At 43.1% G+C, this 23,678-nt stretch overlaps 1 protein-coding gene across 3 annotated transcripts in view; it reads left to right on the forward strand.

The window, feature by feature from the left end:
* The first annotated feature begins 6,987 nt into the window (after nt 1–6,987).
* The window catches only part of SYK (spleen associated tyrosine kinase), a 39,749-nt gene continuing 23,058 nt past the window's right edge, over nt 6,988–23,678 (forward strand). For 2 of the 3 annotated variants that reach the window (XM_079995542.1, XM_079995544.1), the window contains exon 1: nt 6,988–7,137. The gene's annotated coding sequence lies outside the window, so the exon portion shown is untranslated. Of the gene's footprint in view, nt 7,138–13,185; nt 13,269–23,678 lie in introns of those variants that run through there. The other variant, XM_079995543.1, reaches the window with a different exon arrangement.

Genomic DNA, 23,678 nt, shown 5'->3' on the forward strand with positions numbered 1-23,678 from the left:
AAAGCCTCAGGATATCTGCATGACTGAATATAATACAGAGTGACGTACCGCCAATTTACGATGCAGCTTTAAACTGCACAAACCCATTTGTGCCTCACAGTTATGAACCCTCAGAATCTGAACTGACCAGTTAACTTAGCACACATACCCAATAGCCTCCCTCATCTCAAGGGAAAAGGCCTGCTGGCAGATCCATCTTTGAATGATGAGTGAGATGATAAAAATACAGACATCCTGCTGGTGGAATGAATGAGTATACAGAAAGCTGCATGGTGAAGGGTAGTAGAGGGAGAATTTGGACGTGGCACGAAATGTCCGCGGTTTTATTATTTATTTGATCTCGACGTAAACTCAGAGCAGAAAAGCTATCCAAACCCTATAAAAGATGACATACGGAAATTTGAAGAAAACCAGTAAGACAGGAAAATATATAGCAGAAGAACAGAACAGAAGCAATGGCAGGAGAGGGTCAAGAAAAAATAATGACCATCAAACTTTAGTTGGCGAGGGCATCTGGTGTGGAATTTGGGAAAATACTAAAGAAGGCAATACTTTGGCAACTCAAGTGCTAAGCCAATTACCGTATTTTTCACCCTATAGGACGCACTTTTTTCCCTCCAAAAATGAAGGGGAAATGTGTGTGCGTCCTATGGGTGAATGCAGGCTTTTGCTGAAGCCCGGAGAGCGAGAGGGGTCGGTGTGCACCGACCCCTCACTCTCCAGGCTTCAGGAAGCTATCCGCAAGCCTTGGGAGCCCGGCGGGAGTTCCCGCCGGGCTCCCAAGGCTTGCAGACAGCAGCCTGCAGCCCGAAACCCGGGGAGCACAGCAGGGCGCACCCCGGGCTTCAGGCAGCTGTCCACAAGCCTTGGAAGCCCGGCGCAATTTCCCACCGGGCTCCCAAGGCTTGCGGATAGCAGCCTGTTCTGGGGGCTGGGGTCGGGGAAGCTCGGGCTTCCCCCGCTCCAGCCCGGCAAGCTCCGGGAGCGACGGCGAGGTTGCGCAACCTCACCATCGCTCCCAGACCCGTTCTGGGGGCTGGGGTCGGGGGAAGTCAGGCTTCCCCCACCCCCATCCCCGCAAGCTCCGGGAGCGATGGCGGGGTTGCGCAACCTCGCCTTCACTCCCGGACCCCAGCCCCAAGGCTAAAAACGAAGCCAGGACAGTGAGCGGAATCCATCCCGCTCGCTGTCGTGGCTTCTTTGCTCTTTGGGGCTCGGGGGGAAATACAATTTTTTTCTTTATTCCCCCCCCCCAAAAAAAAATAAGTGCGCCCTATGGGCCGGTGCGCCCCATAGGGCGAAAAATATGGTAGGTAAAAAACCAGGAAACTGTATTGAGCATAGAAATGAACGGGCAACCAGCACACTCAGTTAACATAACACAGAAGCCATGCTCCTCTTGCTACTGAAATTTGGTAGGGGACTTTGGAATATAAACATAGCAAGACTGCAGGTCTGAACACAAAATAATCTGGACTAGGATTTCCCAAGGATTTTTTTTTTAAAATAAAACGGGCGCTATTTATATAAATACCACTCTCAGAACTTTCTGTGTTTCATCTCTTTCTGTCCTCCTAGTCTATTGATTGAATTTTTATTTACTGAATTTATATACCACCCCATACCCACGGGTCTCAGGGTCGTTCGCAGAATAAATAATTCCTCCATGATGTGTCTATATTTCCATGGAGCAGAATAACACTTCACATATCTGATAGAGTGGCCTGTACTCCATGAAAGTTTGTGCCATAATACATTTGTCAGCTTCAAAGATCTCACCAGAGATTCTTTTTATCTAACACTAATAGACGTTTATCAGAATATTGCAAACTGTGTCAGGGATAGTTGCCAGAATGTCCATAACCTGTGCATTTCAGCATTTTAATTTTCATTTGTACTGTGCATGCAATTTTAGCCATCACTTAATTAGGGAAAAAAATAGCGCGGCAGCATATTTGTCAGTAACCACTTAGGCTCAGGGTAGGGAGGATGCAAGCCCACAGCAGGGGATATTATTCACATGTGGTTAAGCTAGCTGGACACTCTGTAGACTTGCAGTTTCCGTTCTCATCACCAGCCCTTTTAAGCAGTATAATGTCTGATAACAATACAGGCGTTCTTGATGTTTTCTCTAGCATGCACATTACTGCTCTCGTTTTCCCTATATACCTGATTTGAGAAATGAAGAAAACTCATATATGCTCTACCATACCATGCATATGCAGAATCTTAAATCTGATGCACAGTCCCCTGAAGATCTCAAGGAATTGTGGAGTTCATTTGGACAAAGGCATTTCCAAAGTTAGGCTGTGCTCAACCCATTTAGGAATGTATACTGATCATGACTAGCAACTTGAAATATGTCCCAAAATAATAAACCAGTTCAGTATCAGATATAGGCATTAGCATTATGTGCTTCACCTTCCTGTTCTAACTATGAAGCAGCAAACTGTATTCTGCACCAGAGGAACTTTAGAGCAATGTGCACAGACAATCCCATGCAAAGAGCATTGCAGCTGAAATACATATATTTGAAATTATGCCCACAGCATCCTGAGAAAACACTATTGGGAGCTGAATGTTGTCATCTTCAGCCTTCATTTTCTCCAGCCAAGCACCCTATGCCCTCCCCACAGTCCTCTACTGATCTCCACTTAACCACGTCCCCAAATCTCTCAAGTATTTTAATAATCACAGATGTGATATTGTTGAAAATCTAAAATTATCCTGCCCATTTCAAACTGAACAGGTGCTTTTTTTGGAATTTTTTAAAGTACTACAGTTATAAACAAAATAAGACACCTGTCATTTAGACATCAAGAGTTTCCACCCTGCTATTACTACCAATGTTGATCATATTTTTAGGGAAATTCCCTGTTCTGCTTTACTAGAATATTTTGCCCTGCCCCATTTTAGATTTGGAGGACACAGGTGAGCTGCAGAACGCTTCATATAATGCAAAGCAGCCATGGGTGGCATGATACACTGAGAGAAAATAATAAATAATGAACTTATGATTCTGCAAGTCTTTCCTACTTTTCAGCAATGGCATTTTGCCATATTTTATGGTAGAATTACATTCTGTGGTCAGGGCTGTTATTAACCTGCCCCCAAACAAAATACCTCAAGCAATATCATTCTGCATGCAGAATAGATGTTATCTGCACAAAATTTGTAAAAACATGTATTTTGTTATTTGCACACATGTTTTATAATGTTTGCTTATTTTCTGGTATGGCAACAGCAAGGCCTGACCGATCTTACCACTGCCTAGCCCCCTCTGTATGGGCAGTTTGTCTTGGACAGAATTTCTTAATTTTTTAAAAAGTCTGATCCAATGCATCCCTTTCAGCTCCGATTCTATATAATTATACCAAAGGAGCTCCTGTTTAGCAAGGCTGTGTCTTGACTTGAGTTAAGACTGCATGACTTGAGGGAGCACAAATATTTCAATAAGAGGATGGTATGATGGCAGATGGCAGTAAATTTAACACTGTGTGCACACTGAAGGGTGTAAATTACCCAAATTACTCATGCTAAGCAGGGTGAGGTCTCAGAATTAGCTCAGAAGTACAGAAGGGAAACATCTGTTTGTGGGCTGTCAATGAAATCTCTGCATAGCAGAGAAATAGGCAAACATACCTTTCAGGGTCTTTGAAGAACTAGAGAGGGAATGCATGTCAGAAATACATTTATGTAGCAATTAAATGATATAGCCTCAATGTCAAAACCGTTTTAATAGCTGGAGACAATTGTTTCCAGAAATAATGAGCATTTCATTAATTTAGGGGTTGTTCACACAATAGTTTAATGTAAATGTGAACAGCAGGTTTGTGCAAAACCTCCATGATTATTATTTTTTAAATGACCAGGAATCAACAGCTCCAGTATGCATGCATATAACAGATCGTTGCCCTCGCCCCACAACCCTGCTCTTGCACAATTCCTGGGGATGTGAAAGTGTGTACACATTGGCAAAGAAATACCTGAATGCATGCCTGTTGTTTTTTTAATGGTAATGGAGGGTAGGTATGTAATTGAAGGGAGGGGACATGCATATGCCACATAGAGACATGCCATCAAGAACCACCCACTAGTGTATATGGGAAATATTGGCTTACAATTCAGATGCAGAACGTTTAAAACACTCATCTGTGAACATACTTGCACCTGTGTGCACATGGAAAAAACAGATCTGAGCTACTCATTGTGTAAGATAATACCCCCATAGGGATACAGCCTCAGTCTCTTCATCCCAAACAGTTCATTTCCAGCACTGTAGATTTATCCTGCTTGTTGCATTCTTAACTTTTCAAATTACTAATTATTACACAATTTCCAAGGGAGAAAGAAAGCAGCTCAACCTGCTGGATGGGAATTCTGCCTATTGGGAAATTTGGAAAAGGCAGGTCCTTAGTTCTTGCACAACCTAATCTACCTTTTCCCTCACTCACACCTTTGCAAAGAAGGAGTGGCTGGGAATGCCCTGGCATTATGGGAAATCGCTGCAGCTGGGGTAGCATACCTACTAAAACTTAATTTCCAAGAGTAGCTGAAGCGTGGAGCAATGTTCTTTGCTGTTGTGGCTGAGGTTAGCTAGAAAGCACATATATATGCAAGGACAATTGCCAAATTAACAATACAGTCATCGTCCCCCATTACTTCCTTGAAAATCTGAAAGGTTGTGCTATCCTCAGTTATCTATCACGCAGGCAAAGGAAGCTGCCACATAGATAGCAAAATGGATGAGGCCACTCATGAAGATATAATGCTTTGGCAGGCACATTTTAACTATAAACAATCTAATATACTCATCCAAAGGGTGTGTGTGTGTGCTCCTAATTTCCAGATCAGGGATGTATGACTCTAACTCCCATCATCCGTGACTGGCTGGGACTGATGGCAAGTGCTGAGTCCAACACCATGAGGAGTGTGAGGTGGTCTCACAGGGCGATAGGTCAACCCAGTATTGTCAGGAGCAACTGCATATGTAAAGGTAAAGGGATCCCTGACCGTTAGGTCCAGTCGTGGACGACTCTGAGGTTGCGGCGCTCATCTCGCTTTATTGGTCGAGGGAGCGGCGTACAGCTTCTGGGTCATGTGACCAGCATGACTAAGCTACTTCTGGCGAACCAGAGCAGCACAATGAAACATCGTTTACCTTCCCGCTGGAGTGGTACCTATTTATCTACTTGCACTCTGACGTGATTTCGAACTGCTAGGTTGGCAGGAGCAGGGACCGAGCAACAGGAGCTCACCCCGTTGCAGGGATTCGAATCGCCGACCTTCTGATCGGCAAGCCCTAGGCTCAGTGGTTTAGACCTCAGGATCACCTGCATCCCAGTATTGTCGGGAGCAACCGCATATGTATATACTTCCAACTCATTTGCCTACTTCCTCCATTCAGATATGGGCATCCAAGCAGGTAAGACCCAAGGATGTTGACATGTTACAGGCATGGAAATCCACAGTAATGTCACTGGGTCACATGCAAAAGTGCTGCTTTTGGCCCACCAAAGGGCTTAGGCATACTCAGTCTAACTGACAGACATCCCTTTTGAAAAAAGAACACATTTTTCCCCGTAAAACTCTCCTGGTATGCTCCAGGGCATATACTAGTGACTATCACCAGAAGGAGAATGTTCTACAGGCTGCATATGAACAAAATGAATTCAAGCAACTGCAGAAAGAGGGGGAAGGGAGTCAGTTTAAACGTTAAAATGATTGTAAGATTAGATGTTTTTTATATTGCTTTTACTATTCCCCCTTCCCTTGGCCAGGCGAAGTGTTGATTTTACCTACTTGCTCCAGCCATCCTGCAGTGCCATCATTTTTATAAAAGACTTCCAACATTTACTAGAAGACACAGTACCAGATAAATACAGAGCCTCGCTGTCATGTTGACATCTGCCCAGCCTTGGGGAAGCCCATATATTTTTCTGGAGCAATCCATGAAAATGGCAGGGCTATCCACCCTGTTTCCTTACAGAATTATTTTGTGTAGCAGGATGTAGGGGAAAAGGCTTTGGGGGGTCGCCTGTTATTTTAACGAAGGAAAATAAAATTGTAAAATTAGTGAAATGTATGAATTTGAAAAGCATAAAGATTTTTAAAATATGTACAGTGGTACCTTGGGTTAAGTATTTAATTCATTCCGGAGGTCCGTTCTTAACCTGAAACTGTTCTTAACCTGAAGCACCACTTTAGCTAATGGGGCTTCCTGCTGATGCTGCGCCGCCGCTGCACAATTTCTGTTCTCATCCTGAAGCAAAGTTCTTAACCCGAGGTACTATTTCTGGGTTAGTGGAGTCTGTAACCTGAAGCGTAGGTAACTCGAGGTATCACTGTATCTACTTTTAGTTAAGTATTTTTATTTATTCACTTGATTTAGGGGGGTGCAGTTGCACCCCAGTCCATGACTTCAACGTTAAGAAGCACAAGATTTCAGGAGAAATCATAGAATCACAGAGTTAGGAAGGGGACCCCAGGGGTCATCTAGCCCAACCCCCGCTGCCAGGCAGGAGCCAATCGCTACGGCGTGCGCAGAAAAAGCAGAAGCTGCGCTTTTACTTGGCATGGAAATAAAAGGGAGGGCAGGGAAGGGGAGATTCCTGCCGAGCGCAGAGGCGCCGGGGAAGCGGCAGCCGGGTCGGGCCCCATCTTCCCCAGCGCCTCCGCCCCACTCGGGGTACCGAAAGCCCCAAACACCGCGCCCTCCCCCCCCCCCGTCCCCGTTAAACCGCTCTTAAGCAAATGAAGGCAGCTGGCCTTGGCGCCGACGAGGAAGTGCCGCTCTGCCGAAACCCAGCCGCTGAGGAAACTCGAAAATGAGGAAGCGGGCGCTCCAGTCATCCTGAACGGACCCGGGGCTCCTTCGGCGGGGCCCGGCAGGCGTGGCCCGCGAGAGAGCGCCGAGCCCAGGCCGGCCTTCTTCGCCGCGGACACTCGGGCTGCTGCTTCGCGGAAAGGGCGAGGAAACAAGCGAGGAAGGAGGTTCGACGGCTTGCGGGCAGGTGGCCGGCGGCCGGTCTCCAAGCCCCCGGTCTCTTCTATCCTCTCACCCCGCGGCCTGGGAAGGCCGCGTCTCCTGAGGAGAGACAGAGACGTCACGTCAGTTTTCCCGCCCATTCCCCTCAGGTAAGAGACGCTTCTTCGCCCTCAGTTGAAGGAGGGACGGGGGGGGGGGGAGGGTATGGGGACGAAGGGAGCCGCGGCTTGGGGCCTGAGGGCAGCGCCGGGTTCACGTCGTATAAGCTAAACTAGCTATAGCTGAGGCCCCAATAAAATTTAAAACCCTGTATGTACATTTCCAAAATGTAAGATAAAAAATAAATAAAATAAAACCTGCATGCAGCAACAGTGTTTTGTGTTGCGCAGGGTCCTGTGATGTAAGTAATGGGCCCTGCCTCCAAATGGTTTGCTCATTTCTAGATATAGTGGTACCTCGGGTTAAGTACTTAATTCGTTCTAGAGGTCCGTTCTTAACCTGAAACTGTTCTTAACCTGAAGCACCACTTTAGCTAATGGGGCCTCCCGCTGCTGCCGCGCCACCAGAGCACGATTTCTGTTCTCATCCTGAAGCAAAGTTCTTAACCTGAAGCACTATTTCTGGGTTAGCGGAGTCTGTCACCGGAAGCGTCTGTAACCCGAGGTACCACTGTATATAGGGTGCCTACATTCTGCATGTGCAAATAGCTTTAGATACCTATGAGGTCCATAAATTACCATATATTCAACACACAAAAAGCGACAAATTGTTGTTGAGAAAGGACAGCTGGACATATAAAGAGGCCCATTACCTTCAGTAGCTTAGGGCCTCATCAAACCTCAATCCAGCCACTTGGCTGAAGTCACTTGGCTGAAGGGGGTCACTTGGCTGAAGAAATTCACGTGGGGAAAAGCTGGGTGGGGGGGAAAGAGGGGCAAGAGCGAAGTGGTACATCTCCCCCCCCACACACACACCATCGCCAGAAGCAAAAGTGATAATAATAATTTATTTTTTTAATTATACCCTGACCATCTGGCTGGGTTTCCCCAGCCATTCTGGGCAGCTCCCAACAGAATATTAAAAACATAATAAAACATCAAACATTAAAAACTTCCCTAGACATGGCGGCCTTCAGATGTCTTCTAAAAGTCAAAACAAAATAAAAAAATTCCTTCCAGTAGCACCTTAAAGACCAACTAAGTTAGTTCTAGGTATGAGCTTTCGTGTGCATGCACACTTCTTCAGATTCTAAAAGTCAGATAGTTGTTTATTTCCTTGACATCTGATGGGAGGGCATTCCACAGGATGGGCGCCACCACTGAGAAGGCCCTCTGCCTGGTTCCCTGTAACCTCACTCCTCGCAGGGAGGAAGCTGCCAGGAGGCCCTCGGAGCTGGACCTTAGTGTCCAGGCTGAACGATGGGGGTAGAGATGCTCCTTCAGGTATACTGGGCCGAGGCCATTTAGGGCTTGAAAGGTCAGCACCAACACTTTGAATTGTGCTCGGAAACGTACTGGTAAAAACGTAAAGGACCCCTGGATGCAAGAGCCCATACCCAACAGCCATTAATCGGGCCAGAAAGAAAGCCACAAGGGGCAGTGCATGAATGGCAGGGTGATTTGGCACCCCGGCATTACATTGGACCAGGGTGAAAAAAGGTAAAGGACCCCTGAACAGTAAAGTACAGTAAGAGGCGACTATGGGGTTGCAGGGGTCATCTTGCTTCAGTGGCATTTGTCCACAGACAGCTTTCCAGGTCATGTGGACAGCATGACTAAACCACTTCTGGTACAACAGGACACCGTGACGGAAACCAGAGCGCACAGAAACACGTTTTACCTTCCCGCCACAGCAGTACCTGTTTATCTACCTGCACTGGTGTGCTAGGTTGGCAGGAGCTCGGACAGAGCAACGGGAACTCACCCCATCGTGGGGATTCGAACCGCCAACCTTCTGATCGGTAGCCTAACTACTGTTGACTATGCCCTGGTAACCTCAAGGTCAGATTACTGCAAAGGTCTGCCTCTGAAGACAGTTCAGAAACTTCAGCTAGTGTGGAATTCAGCTGCCAGGTTGCTCACCGGAGCAAGACAGTTTGAGCATATTACACCGATCCTGGTCTGACTGCACTGGCTACCAATTAGTTTCTGGGCCCGATTCAAAGTGCTGGTTTTGACCTAAAAAGCCTTAAACGGCTCAAGACCGCAATACCTCAAGAACCGCCTCTTTCCTTATGAACCTACCTGGACCCTGGGATCATCTTCAGGGGCCCTTCTTCATGTGCCTCCTCTAGAGGTCCGGAGGGTGGCAACATGAAAAAGGGCCTTTTCTGCAGTGGCTCCCGCTCTGTTGAATGCTCTCCCTGGGGAAGTTCGCCTGGTGCGTTCATTATACACCTTTAGGTGCCAGGCAAAAACATCTGAAGAAGTGTGCATGTACATGAAAGGTTATACCCAGAACAAACTTAGTTGGTCTCTAAGGTGCTACTGGACAATTCTTTAATTATTTTGACTGCGTCAAACCAACACGGCTACCTACCCAAACCTTTTTAACCAGGCCTTTGGTTGATCCGATTTACATTCTATGCCCTTTTAAAATGTTCTTTGGGGGGAGTGTTATTGGGTTGTTATTTTGATTATATGTATTGTAGTTTTATATTTTTATTTTGTTCTGTGAACCGCCCTGAGACCTCCGGGTATAGGGTGGTATGTAAATTCAATAAGTAAATAAATAAAAGCAATAAGGACACATGCTACAAAAAACAAAGCAAAAAAAACCCCTCTTGCAGCCATTCCTTTTTCTCTGTGCAAGTCTGTGGTCATTCCTTTTTTGGTTGTTCCTCCTTGTAGTTCCCTATAGCAAAATCTGAGCAAAAAACAAAACAAAACTAAATGCTTGGAAGGATTTCATAATTTCTTCACTTGGTTTCGGTCTCATCAATATTGCAGTTTATTCATTTTGAAAGAAGCATGAATATTTTTATTTTAATAACAGTATGGTACAGTTTGAGGGGAAAGGGAAGGGGAGCTGGACATGGGGGGACGGGACCCAAGCTTGTCTTTTGTAACACTCTTGTGCAGACTTTAATTTGGTTAAGACTGTTGAATGCAAAACAGAATTCAGGTTTCACTACTGGGGCAAAGGAACATCTTGTTTGTTTCTACATTGTAGAAGTTTGCTTGAAGTGAAACATCAAATGCATCATTTTTAGAAGGTGCATTTGGGTTAGCCACACTCCATTATGAAACTTTCAACTTCTGCTACATGCATTCAGTGTGATAAACGGGAAAATATTTTCAGGGCTGACCCCCCCCCCCACTCCTTTGTGCTTCTTGTGTGAAGCAATAAACCATCTAATTCAGCCATGCCCTTATTTCTGTATGTTTTTATTTATTGGACATATTGGTCACTTTTTAAAAACAATATGTAAACTCAAAGTGACCTAGAATTATTTAGTCTAATGCAACTAAAATATCATCATGGAACTGCCTTGGTCCAATTGGTTCAAATCAGTGCTGTAAAATTGTTAACTGGGAGCTGGCAATTTCAACATATCACAACAGTGTTTTAACAGCTAAACAGGCTCCCAGTCTTTCTGGACCAAATTCATTGTCTTGGTTTTAACATTTTAAGCGCTTAACAGGCTGGGACCAGGATAGCTGAAAGATCATCTACTCCCATATATACTTATCCAGACCTTAAGATCCTCTTCAGAGGACCCATGAAGTGGTACCAGGTGGTACCAGGGAGAATGTGCTCCCTCAAGAGGGCCACAATACAGTGGTACCTTGGGTTAAGAACTTAATTTGTTCTGGAGGTCCGTTCTCAACCTGAAACTGTCCTTAACCTGAGGTACCACTTTAGCTAACCTGAAGCGTCTGTAACCTGAAGCGTATGTAACCCGAGGTACCACTGTATCAGAAAACTACACTAAAACACAAAACCATGAGGTACCACTGTATTTTCTTCAAGGCCATTTGGGTGCCAGGTTTTGTCTTCCAGTCCTTTTTTTTACAAACAAAGTTTAGTGTTTTGAACCACTGGTTCTGTTTTTCTATTTGCTAGCAGCTTTTATTCTGGAAGTTGGGGTGATTTAAAATATTGTGTTTTTAATAGTATCATGTAAGCCACCATAGGGACGCAGGTGGCGCTGTGGGTTAAAGCCTCAGCGCCTGGGACTTGCCGATCGAAAGGTCGGCGGTTCGAATCCCTGCGGCGGGGTGCGCTCCCGCTGCTCGGTCCCAGCGCCTGCCAACCTAGCAGTTCGAAAGCACCTCCGGGTGCAAGTAGATAAATAGGGACCGCTTACCAGCGGGAAGGTAAACGGCGTTTCCGTGTGCGGCTCTGGCTCGCCAGAGCAGCGATGTCACGCTGGCCATGTGACCTGGAAGTGTCTCCGGACAGCGCTGGCCCCTGGCCTCTTAAGTGAGATGGGCGCACAACCCCAGAGTCTGTCAAGACTGGCCCGTACGGGCAGGGGTACCTTTACCTTTACCTTTTAAGCCACCATACCATATTCTTTCATGTATAAGATGCCCCCATGTAGAAGACGACCCCTATTTTTTTAGCCCAAAATTAAGAAAATGAAACCATAAAATAGAAGTGAAAATCTGGATGATTGGTGGTGGCAAGTTGTTGATCTTTTGGGGGGCAATTGCCCTCAAAGTTTCCAGCATGAGGTGCATGCAGTGCACCGTGGTGCAGAAGCAAAGGCAGTGACTGGGGCTCCACACGCTCCCCCTCAGTGGCAGCTGCTGCTGCGGGGAAGCAGACTCCCAAGCAGAGGATGCCAAGGAAGAGCTGGGGGAAGGCAGCAGCTGCTCTGCATCCGGGCCAGGCCATCGAGCAAACTGAGCTGAGGAAGGTGGTGAGTGGGCTGGGGGCAGTGTGGGAGTTTGAGAGGGGACGAGGAAAAACAGGAAAGAAGGGCAAGGAGAGGTAGCTGAAGCAGCTCACGGCGGCGGCGGCTGCTTTCGATCCAGTGGCCGAGCCAGTGGGGGCTTCAGGAGGTGAGCCAGTCGCCAGCATGCAGCCGGGGGGGGGGGGAGAGAGAAAGGTGGGGTGGTAGCAGGAGGGACCGCCTCAGCCATCCCAAGCCAAAATCCCAGACACATGCTTAAATATTTTTTAAAATTCCCCCAGATGCCCATGTTCTGTGTACAAGACGACCCCCATTTTTAAATAGCAAAAAAACTTGTCTTATACATGTAAAAATATGGTGATATTACTGGGCTGCTTTTTATAAATGCAATAATAAAATATATAAGTAAACCTTAGGACTTGATGGTTGCAATGTGCTCTATACAGGGTTACCCTCACACCCAGTACAGAAGCTACAACTGGTGCAAAATGCAGCAGCTAGCCTGCTGGTGGAGACAGACCATGGCCAGTACACAGCTGCAGTGCTTAAAAGCTTGCACTAGCTGCTCATGCATTACTGGTAACCAGATTCAAAGTTCTCATATTAATTTACAAGGTCCTCCACAATATGGGTCCAGTAGATCTTAACGACTGCCTGATCTTTTATATCCTGGCCCAATTACCAAGATCTATGCAGGAATCTCTGTTGGTGGTTCCCAATGATTTAGAGGCACAGCTCATAACTACTAGATGTGCATTCAGTGTGCTGTGTCCAAGCCTGTGGCACTCCCTCCCAGCTGGAATTAGACAGGCACACTCCTTCCTAGCTTCAGGTGCATGACGAAGTCTATCTTCTTCCAGCAGACCAGGTTTTATGATAAAGTTTTAATGTTTTATTATCCTGTATTTGTCCTGCGTTTGTTTTCTGTAGATTGTTTTTATGTACACTGCCATGAAATGCGAACAATTAAGTGATATATAAATGTCTTCAACAAACGAATAAAAGACGTCCCAGATGGGGTTGTAAATCCCAGTTTGCACCAAGAGAGACATCTAGCAATTAAGTCTTGCCTGAACAGTACAGTGCATATGTGCATTATCCTGTTTATGACTTCCAATCTGAGAAGATAGAAATCAGTTTGCAGAAATCTTGTTTCTGCATGTAGATCTTTCTTGTTGAATGTTGGTGAATATGTTTAAACAGTATAATTTTATTCCTTGTCAAAATAAAAACTGAACTCAAGAATTAGAACACTTCTGATGGGAGGAGCAAATATTCTGCATTTAACAACGGAGGTTATTTGCCCCTCCCAAGTCAGTCTTAACTTGGCCAGAACCTGGACAAGTTACTAACCAGGAAACCCGAGTGAACTCTTCTGAGCTTTCCAGAGGGAGTTTGAGATACAAGCATAATAAACAGGTAAATAACATCATTGGAGATTAGATAGATAGATAGTCACTTCAGCAGGGGGTGCCTAGTTCTGTTCTAATGGGCTTTCTTGTATTTATTGTAATCTGCTTTTCAAAACCGAAAGGGCCAGTTACAGGATTCACTTCTCCATCTGTAAAAGTTGCAATATAAAGAGTGGCCGTTATGCACGTAACAAATTACAACAATGGCAGCAACAGCAGAAAGAAAGGAGGAGGGGAACCTTTAATACTGATTGTTAAAGAAAAAAGACTGGCAAAAAATTAGTAAGCTTTCACTTGTGTTTTTTGAAAAACAGAATGACCTTTGTTCCATTGTGATAGAAGTATTGTAAAATTTATCCAATGCCACTTTAGAAAAAATAATAATGAGACAGCTATTTAGTTTAAGCTGGCATGAATCCCAGAGATAAAGGGAACAATGTTGAAAGGAAGGGATAGAATTAACATTGTACTAGGAAGATACTTATTATAAAATTACACAATTTTAAACAGTAAGTACATAAGCATTTTAAACACTGCATTTACAAACCTTAATAAAGGTATTTAGCATACTTTCTAGTAGGATTGCTAACTATATACAGTGGTACCTCGAACGCAGCAACCCTGGAAGTGTATGCTTCCGGGTTTTGCCGCACATGCATGTGCAGAAGCACTCTATCGTGCCGCACGCGTGCAGAATCTGCGCCTCCGGATACGGACTTTTTGGGGTAAGTAGGGACCCCCGGGACGAATTAAGTTCATATCTGGAGGGTCCACTGTACTATAGGGCTCTACAGAAAATACTCCCCTAAACAAAATTTCCTAGAGGTCTAGACACAAGCATGAGTGAAAAATAGCACAGCAAGTTTCAGGTATGTTACATTATAGATCCACAAATGAACAAATATGATAGTTACGAGGCTGGTACTCAACCAGAGATGTCTCATTTCATAATTGATTCGGGTTAGGGAGATACAGCTCCTTTCTACATAATATTCCACATGGTTGTCTACTAGCATTGACAAGAAAGGTACAGTTTGAAAGCAGAAAGACAGGGGAACAGAACAGCTGGCACAAAAATTATTAGCAAGTAAACCCTATTGAAATATATGGAGCTTAAGTAAAGTTCACCTCCACTGCTGTCAATATGACTTCATTCAATTCCATTGCTATAAATATGACTTACCTTTGGTTTGTAGAACCTACAGCTTTCCATCTAGGAGAAAACACTTTCCTCCATGGATCTGAGGACCTGACCACACACCTGACATAAGAGATCTGTGACCAGATCTCTTGATATTGTGGGTTTAAAACTTTAAAACAGGAGATTCTGAATTTGACTGAAGGCATGTTTAACCCATCCTCACTGGTAGTATTAACCCTTCCCCCAGGGAAAATTACAGATACAGTGGTGCCCCACTAGACGAACGCCTCGCAAGACGGAAAACCCGCTAGACGAAAGGGTTTTCTGTTTTGGAGGCGCTTCGCAAAACGAATTTCCCTATGGGCTTGCTTCGCAAGACGAAAATGTCTTGCGAGTTCCTGCGGAGTTTTTTCCCTTTTTCCCCCCTTTTCCTAAGCCCTAAGCCGCTTATCAGCTGATCCGCTAAAAGCTGCTAAACCGCTAATAGCGCTAATCCGCTAAGCTGTCAATGGGCTTGCTTCGCAAGACAAAAAAACTGCTATACGAAGAGCCTCACGGAACAGATTCATTTCGTCTTGCGAGGCACCACTGTACACAAAGATCTCAACAGTAACCATGGAAGATGGAACTAGGAAACCCCGCTCAGGCCTCTACAGTGAGCAATAGCCCTGAAATGTCCAATCTAGACTTTTTGTTTGAAATTGATTCAACCGGCAATGACATTCAGAGCACACTGGTGTCCAATGAACATTATAAAAATGGTGTCTGTTGGAAATGTATTAAGATGCAAGGAAGCTTGATGAAGTTGTTCTGCTACTGCTGTCTTAGTGGCCCAGTTTTGGTGCAAAATTAAACATAGTGTTATAGGTTGTGGGGTCAGTCTGGATGACACCCATGGGGCCCTTCCAATCCTATGATCCTGTGTATGTAAGGTTTAGAAACTAGTAGAAGAAGCCACTGAACTGGGCAGACAAGGTTGCCCTGCTGCCATAGAGACAAAGGGGAGTAACCCCTGCTTATGTAATTGGAAGCCACATTACCTTGTAAAGTAGTAAAACAATCTCCAGAGTGGTGTTTGTGTGACTTGGAGCTTCCCTGAGCACCTAATGGGGAAGCAAGATATGTTGGAGTGTTAATTCTTTGATCCCCTCCATACTATGCTCAAGTTGTGTATGTGTGCAAATAAAACCATATAGCCTAAAGACACCACAGGCTCAGTTGACCTTCATTCTAAGAAAACGAAACAGTGAGTAAACATTGGAACCCCTGGAGTCTCTTGCTGCTCAGAGATTGGGGTTGCACGGAATAATATTAACAGTTCTGCTCAACTTTTGCCAGATTTTCCTATAATTGCCCCACATCCTATTGCATTCCTAGTGTGTGGACCCTGTCAAAACACTGTAAAGAATAAGTTCAATGAACTGTGCTAGCAGCTGAAGAGATTATATGGCAGCAGAGGAAATCCAAGAATCAAAGCCACTTCACTGAGTGGAGGACATTTTATTTATTTACAATTCCCTGGGCAGCTTACAGTAAAAAAGAATTTAAATACAACAGATCTGGAAGTGAGTGCCAGTGATAGGAACCCCTTTCAGATGGTAGTCAAGGATGTGGAAGTGGGATCGTGTATGCTTGACTATACATTCATTGCACAGGATTAAAAAGAGCACCTGTGCATGCAAAACATTCCTGTGCTGTGCACACAGGTTTCCCGACTGCACGGAAAGAGCCTGCTGCTTTTACAGTCGTACACATGGGGTTGTTTCAAACCTTATACTGAACACGTGAAGGCTGAGCACACACAGTCTTACTTTGAGCCTCATGCATTCATCCAAGTTCTGAACAAGGCCAAGGTTTGGGTGTGTAATGCTCAGAGTAGTACTTAGGGGCTGGTAAGGTTGGTCTTTACAAGGGTGCAGGCCAGGAGGAAGGCGCAAAAATTGTGCCTCTCTTGGAACTTCAGCTGAGGAATCTGAATGCCGGTTTGGGCTGTCTCAGCAGCTGCAGGGTTCCCTTACCTGTCCCTGTGAGGGCTTCTCCCCACCCTCTGATCCCCCTTGCTTGCCCTAAGAGCAGCCTTTCAACTGATGTTGTAACTGAGAAACATCAGGCGTGGCTCTTAATTTACGATAGCCAAGTCGCTTTTTCCTGGTTTCTTTCCCGGCTTGACCAATTTCCAGCACGTGCACCACTGCAAGTTTACCCCAGAGAGCAAGGGCCATTGAGTTAAGCAGGGCTTACTTCTGAGTAAAGGATGCACTGGGGTGCAACCTCCAAGTTATTGCCTTTCTGCTGGCTTCTTGACCGAAGTAATGAAAAGGCAAGTGAGGTATTGTCAGAAGTTCCTGCCAGATTTAGGCTGCAGTCCTGTGTACCTACTTTCATAGGAGTAAGCCCCACTGAACTTGGTTGGATTTACTTTTGAGTAGAATGCTGTTAAATGCCCAGTTCAAAAGTCATTTGTGATGACTGAATTACATCATGGTTTTTTTTCTGGAGATGGGTGGACGGGCACTGATACATCTCCTTGTCAAGGGTGGAAGGGAGCCTAGGTACACCTCTGCTGATGCTGCATATCAGGGTGGATAAAAATCAATTTTTTATATATATATATATATATATATATATATGAGAGACTTTTTTTCATTTAAATCAGATTTTTAAAATAAAATGCTTTTGGAGGAAAAATCTTTCTAAAGATAGTTTTCTATTTAAGTTACATTATAGTCCAAAGGCTATTCATCAGGAAATAAGGATTTGTTTTAAGTTTTACATGTGTGGTAAAACTTAGCCTAAGTTTGTTTAACCACCACAGTGTTTGCCATTCCACCTGCCTTGTCCTGCTCTACAGTTTTCACAAGGAAGTTGCTGCAAGAAAAACTCCGAAGGGGCTTTCTGGACATTAAGGTCAAGATATAAAAGTTATAGCAGGTGCTAGGCACTAATGCTACCAACTTTGTGGCTACTTTGGGATGTGAAGGTATTGTATACTGTTAATTAGAACTGTTGGTAAGCTTTGTAGGAATATAGGGAGCTGCCTTACACTGAGTCAAACCATCAGTCCATCTGGCTCAGTATTGTCGGAGTAGACAGGCAGAAGCTCTTCAGGATTTCAGGTAGGGGGCATTCAAAATCTCACCTGGAGAGCTGGGGATTGAACCTAGGACATTCTAACAAAGTACGAGATTGGCTTCATTATTATCAAATAATGGAGGCTTACAATTTGGACAAGAAAATAGGTTTTCAGGTGGAAAAATCAAAATTGGAAATAGAACTGTTAGAACCCAAAACTAAGAATTTGTCAAGAATGTATAACTTGCTGTTGAAATGGAATACTCAGGACGAAACGGTTAAATCTGTAATGATTAAATGGGCACAAGATGTTGGACATAATATCATGATGGCTGACTGGGAACAGTTATGGACCACAGGTATGAAGTTTACGGCATGCAATGCCTTAAGAGAGAATATAATGAAAATGATATACAGGTGGTACATGACACCAGTCAAGCTTGCAAAAATCTATCATTTGCCCGATAATAATTGTTGGAAATGTAAAGAGACCGAAGGTACATTCTTTCACCTTTGGTGGACATGCCCAAGGATTAAGACTTTCTGGGAGATGATCTATAATGAAATGAAAAAGGTATTTAAATATACCTTTCAGAAGAAACCAGAGGCCTTTCTCCTGGGCATGGTCGGCCAATTGGTGCCAAAGAAGGACAGAACTTTCTTTATGTATGCAACAACAGCAGCAAGAATACTCATCGTGAAGTATTGGAAGACACAAGATCTACCCACCCAGGAAGAATGGCAGATGAAAGTGATGGACTATATGGAACTGGCGGAAATGACTGGCAGAATCCGAGACCAAGGTGAAGAGTCGGTGGAAGAAGATTGAAAAAAAGTTTATTTACAGAAACATTGCAAAATTAAGGAATGTTAGAAGGTTGTTGGAATGAAGTAATGTGGTTTTAGCAGAAATGATATAAAGGATTAGGTTAAAATTGATTTATTAAATTGGTGAAAGTTGAGAATTACAGTATATTAAGGTAAATTATTAGGATAAAAACAAAGCTGGAAAGGATTTGCTGAAACATCTAACTGAACTAGAATACAAAAAAGGGAGGTGTGAGGAGGTCAAGGAAATAAGTAAAGGAAAGAAAGCTAGGTAAAGGTCTGATCTTTGTTGTTTTAAAATGTATGTTTGTATTTCTTATGTCTTTTTATTTTTATTTTTTATTGTTTCTCTTTGTAATCTTTAAAATTTGAATAAATATTTTTTTAAAAAATGAACCTAGGACATTCTACATGAAGTGTTCAGTTTTTGATATATTTCAAATTAGCAGTTAATTCTTAGTGTTTATGTTGTAGATCTAATTTTTATTATGAGTTATGGTGATTGTATTAGACTTGTGCGAAGCACTTTGAGCAAAAATGTGTATGGTCATGGGGACACATTTTCAGAGAAGCACAGGAAGCGTTTCTCAAAAACTGACAAAAAGAGTGTGATTCTTGTAAGACCAGAGTATAATTAGCATAGGCAGACTAAAGCCAATAAAGGCTTGAATATAACTTTTTGTTTGCATTCAGCATAGTCAGCTTCAAGTGTTGTATCAAGCTGTTGCTATTGTTACTGTTATATTTATTAGTCTCTTCCCCTCAGAAAAATGAATCTCAGAGTGACTTACAAAAATGAGTGCACTGCAGTTTTAAGAATATAAAGCAGAACCAGGGTAGAGGAGGGCAAGAAATGAGTGATATGTAAAACAAATCCTAGGAGGAAAGAGTGAAGAAGTTGGGTATGTTTAGCCCAGAGAAGACTAAGCAGGTGAAGTATGAGCAAGAGAGAACGTTTTCAAATAGTTTTGGCTCTTAGTGACACAGAAGAAGACAAAGGGCATGACTAGATTGAATGGGCTTAAGTTACGAGAGGGTTAGAGTTGTGCCTGAATGTTAGGAGAGGCATCTTCACAGAAATAATAGCTCAGTAATGAAATCAATTAGCTGGAGGAATGATGGGCTCTCCCGTGCTGGAGGTCTTAAAGCTGAGACTAGACTTAGACATCTTTTGGGGATGTCTTAAGCTCTGGATTCTCTATGCTGAGCAGAGCATTGGAATAGGTGACCAGAGGGCCTTCTCCAACTCTTCTACAGCACAGCCTTCCCAAGTTTGATGTCCTCCAGTTGTTTTGGACCACAGGCCTCACTAGCCCTCACCACTGGTCATTCTGCCTGTGATTAACGGGAGGTAAAGTGAAAAAAGGGGAAGACAAAAACAGGTTTCAGTTCTGCCTGTTTTAAAGGCACATTTTCTCACAATCTGTACTTTGCTCTGATATGTACTGGATTTGCCTAATTCCTGCCTATGAGCTGTAGCTCAAACATTTGGTAAAAAGTTCAGTGGCTTCTAGATCTATCATTAACTTTTATGTAAATTTATCAACCTGTAATCTGGACAGGGTGAGAAGCGTCCTTGCATAGCTACCTCTAAGAGGATAATTTCTGAGTGTTGCTAGTGAGTTACTTTCACATGACACTTTCACCCTTCCTTTGTAATGACCTTGTCCAGCCCAACATCACTGAACTAATGTTACACATCTATGGTGCAACCTGAACTAATGTTACACATCTATGGTGCAACCTGAATTTCTCATTCAGAAAGGACATTGTAGAGCTGGGAAAGGTTCAGAAAAGGGCAGGCAACCAAAAAGATCACAGGGGCAGAGCAATTCCATTATGAGGACAGGTTACAACAATTGGGGCTTTTTGTTTAGAGAAACGGCAAGTAAGAGCAAACGTGATAGAGATGTGTAGAATTAAGCATGGTATGGAGAAATTGGATAGAGAAAAGTTTTTACCTTTTGAAAAATTACTTTAACTTCAAGACATTCAGTAAGGCTGAATGTTGGAATATTCAGAATAGGCAGAAGTACATAGTTAAACCATGGAATTCACTCCCATGAGGTAGTGATGGTCATCCACTTGGATGGATTTTAAAAGATTAGACAAATTCAATGGATACGAGCCAGTCCCTTTCTTCTACCTCCACTGCTGGAGACGGTATGTTTCTGAATTCCAGTCGCTGGGAATAGCAACTGGGGAAGAATACTGTTCTCAGCTCCTCCTGCTGGGCATTTTGCTGGCCAATGTGAGAACAGGGTTGCATGCAAACCATACATTTGATTTTATTTTTTTAAAAATATATTTATTTATTTTCACAGATAAAGAAGACACATCAAAAAAACCACAAAACAACAAAAACAGTCACCAATATACCTCAAAAAAGAAAAAAAACTAAAAAAAACTCCAATTTTTGAATTCATGTTTACAAAACTTTCTTTCTTGACTTCCTCACGCCTCCCTTTTTTTGTGTTCCTCTTTGTCCAATCAGATACAGCAAATCCTTGCCCTCTTTCAAAACTCATTTCTAATTATTGTAATCACTTCTATTATGTCTCCGATCTTTCCTCCTTATAGTTAAACACCTTTACCATATTGTTTACTTTTGACATAATATAACCTTGTTCTTTCGCCCTTTTTCTATTACATTTTTGCATACTTTTTTAACACTGTATCACTAATGCCATATTGTTTTTCTATCCAACATCATTTTAGCATTCATAAACTTTGCAGTGTTTCTGCAGATAGTTCTTAAACTTCTTCCAGTCCTCTTCCATCGCTTCTTCTCCCAGGTCTCGGATTCTGCCAGTCATTTCTGCCAATTCCATGTAGTCAATTACTTGCATCTGCCATTCTTCCAAGGTGGTCAAATCTTGTGTCTTCCAGTACTTTGCGATGAGTATTCTTGCTGCTGTTGTCGCATACATAAAAAAAGTTCTATCTTTCTTTAACACCAATTGGCCGACTATGCCCAAGAGAAAGGCCTCTGGTTTCTTAAGGAAGGTATATTTAAATACCTTTTTCAGTTCATTATATATCATCTCCCAGAAAGCCTTAATCTTTGGACACGTCCACCAAAGGTGAAAGAATGTACCCTCAGTTTCTTTACATTTCCAACATTTATTATCAGGCAGGTGATAAATTTTAGCAAGCTTGACTTGCTAAAATACATTTGAGCCGCATAACTTCTCCCAAGACTCCCAGGATCTGGCGTTACCTCCTTTCAGAACTACTATTACTAGCACTACAATTTCCAGGATTCTTGTGGGGGAGTAGAGTCCTGGGTTTAAATGTGCTTTAAATGGAACTCCCCCCCCCCTTCCAGGAAGTTCACCTGGTACCTTCATTTATACGCCTTTAAGTGCCAGGCAAAAATGTTCTTTTTTAACCAGGCATTTGTTTGATTTGATTGAAATCCTATGCCCTTTTGAAATGTGTTTTTTTTGGGGCAGGGGCGTTATTGGGTTGTTCTTTTTATTTTGATTATATATTTTGTGGTTTTATATTTTGATTTTGTTCTGTGAACTGCCCTGAGACCTCTAGATATACAGCGGTATATAAATGCAGTAAAATAGTAGTAGTAGTAGTAGTAATAATAATAATAATAATAATAATAATAGTGTGTATGCAGCCCAGGATGCTGGACTAGATGGGCTATTGGCCTGATCCAGCATGCCCTTCTTATGTTCTCATTTATTGCTTTATTTCTTTATAATAAAGCGAATGCTACCAAACTGACTTTTCGGGTACATTACTGCTGTGGGTCACTGCAAATTACGGGTGTGCAATTAGTGGCAGGTGACATGCATACGTATACTGAAAAAAGACTTCTGTTTCCTTGCTATTCCTCTTTCATTGTAGCTCTGTGTCTGTCCCCTTAGCTTCTGTGCCCCCAAAAGACTATAGGATGCCAGGCAAGAGGGTGATCACTCTGTTTTCTTTACTAGACCAAGCAAGCATAATGACTCTTCAGCCATGCATTCCTGTACAGAGGCTGAGGTGTAAGCAGCAATACAGCATAAACTGATGTGCATGGCAGGTGACAGAATCAAGTTCTGGGATGTGCTGCCCCTGCCTGAAGTTTTTCAGTGCACTGGCTCATGCGATTTGGGCCTTTGTTTATCTATAGTGGGGCTCTAGCATTTCCCCATCTTAGCATCTCAGACTAACACGTTGCCATTCTTGCCCTAGTTTTGTATTTTTTACAAGCTGTAAAACAATGGGATATTTCTGGGATATTTAATTTTATTGTGCAAGTCCTTCATATATTGCTTCCCATTGCTTCTCTTGTGGAGATGAGAGAACCTAAATTTGGAAGATAATTTGACTTTTCCTAATTAACAACACTTGTTGTTAAGTATCAACTTGAGTGTTATTCAGTTCATGTTTTATGTGAAAGATTAGCTTGATTCCTATCTAAGCTGTCTTAGAAAACTGCATTCCTCCTCTTGTCTAAAAGTTAAAATCCATCTGGAAAAGTGCTATGTTGGCATCCTAAATATTTTCCCCCTCATTTATGCTGAACATAAACATTCAGGGCATTGGATTGACAGTTATTTTTAGGGCAACTTATTGCTATTTAACTTTTTTATTACACAGCTGAGCTTTTCATTTTTGCATATCATTACTGTAGTAGCTCTGACTCTAGTGCCTTTTTTATGTACATGTACCACTTCCTAGAGATACCAGCTTTACATTTTCACACACTTGCAGATGTATAACTATTCAGCTTTCTTCCCTTGCATCATGCTAAATCATGGGTTGGGGTTGGGGGGTTTTCTTCTTTTGTACAATTCAGTTAAGTGAGTGGCTGGTAAACTGAAATGTCACTTGAAAATGAGAGAAGCCTTAGTTTTTGAGCAGCATGTAGAAAGCAGAGTCTCCACACACATAAACAGAGCCCAGGAACCCATAATACAGTGCTGTCAGCATCCAAACCTGCATCCATTTCCAACAAGGTAGCAGCACCCATAGAGCTTTTTGACACCCATCCTTGTTACCACCCCATAGTGTGACAACAGCAAGTCTGATAATGCCTCCCAGCAGATCCTTCTGTTGTCTGGACATAAGTAATATGGAAAATGTGCCCCCCAAATTCCATCATTTTACACAACTTGGGATTCAAAGAGATACCGTTGAAATTCTCGGGGGCTCTAACATTCCTGGAGAAACATTTAACTTTTTCTATTGAATTAAAAAGAAGATTGTCATTTGGCCAGGGGTCCTGTATTTCTGGGATGGTACCCTCTTTCCATACACCCAATACTGGGCATATGGGATGAGGCAGGCAAAGACAAATTTACCTTCCTTCTTTTTTTGCCTAATTAAGCCAGAGGAAAGCCAAAAGCTGAGCTGCCACTGCCAGCTCATGCC

Source organism: Podarcis cretensis (assembly GCF_951804945.1).
Source record: "Podarcis cretensis genome assembly, chromosome: 11".
Classification (NCBI taxonomy): Eukaryota; Metazoa; Chordata; class Lepidosauria; order Squamata; family Lacertidae; genus Podarcis; species Podarcis cretensis.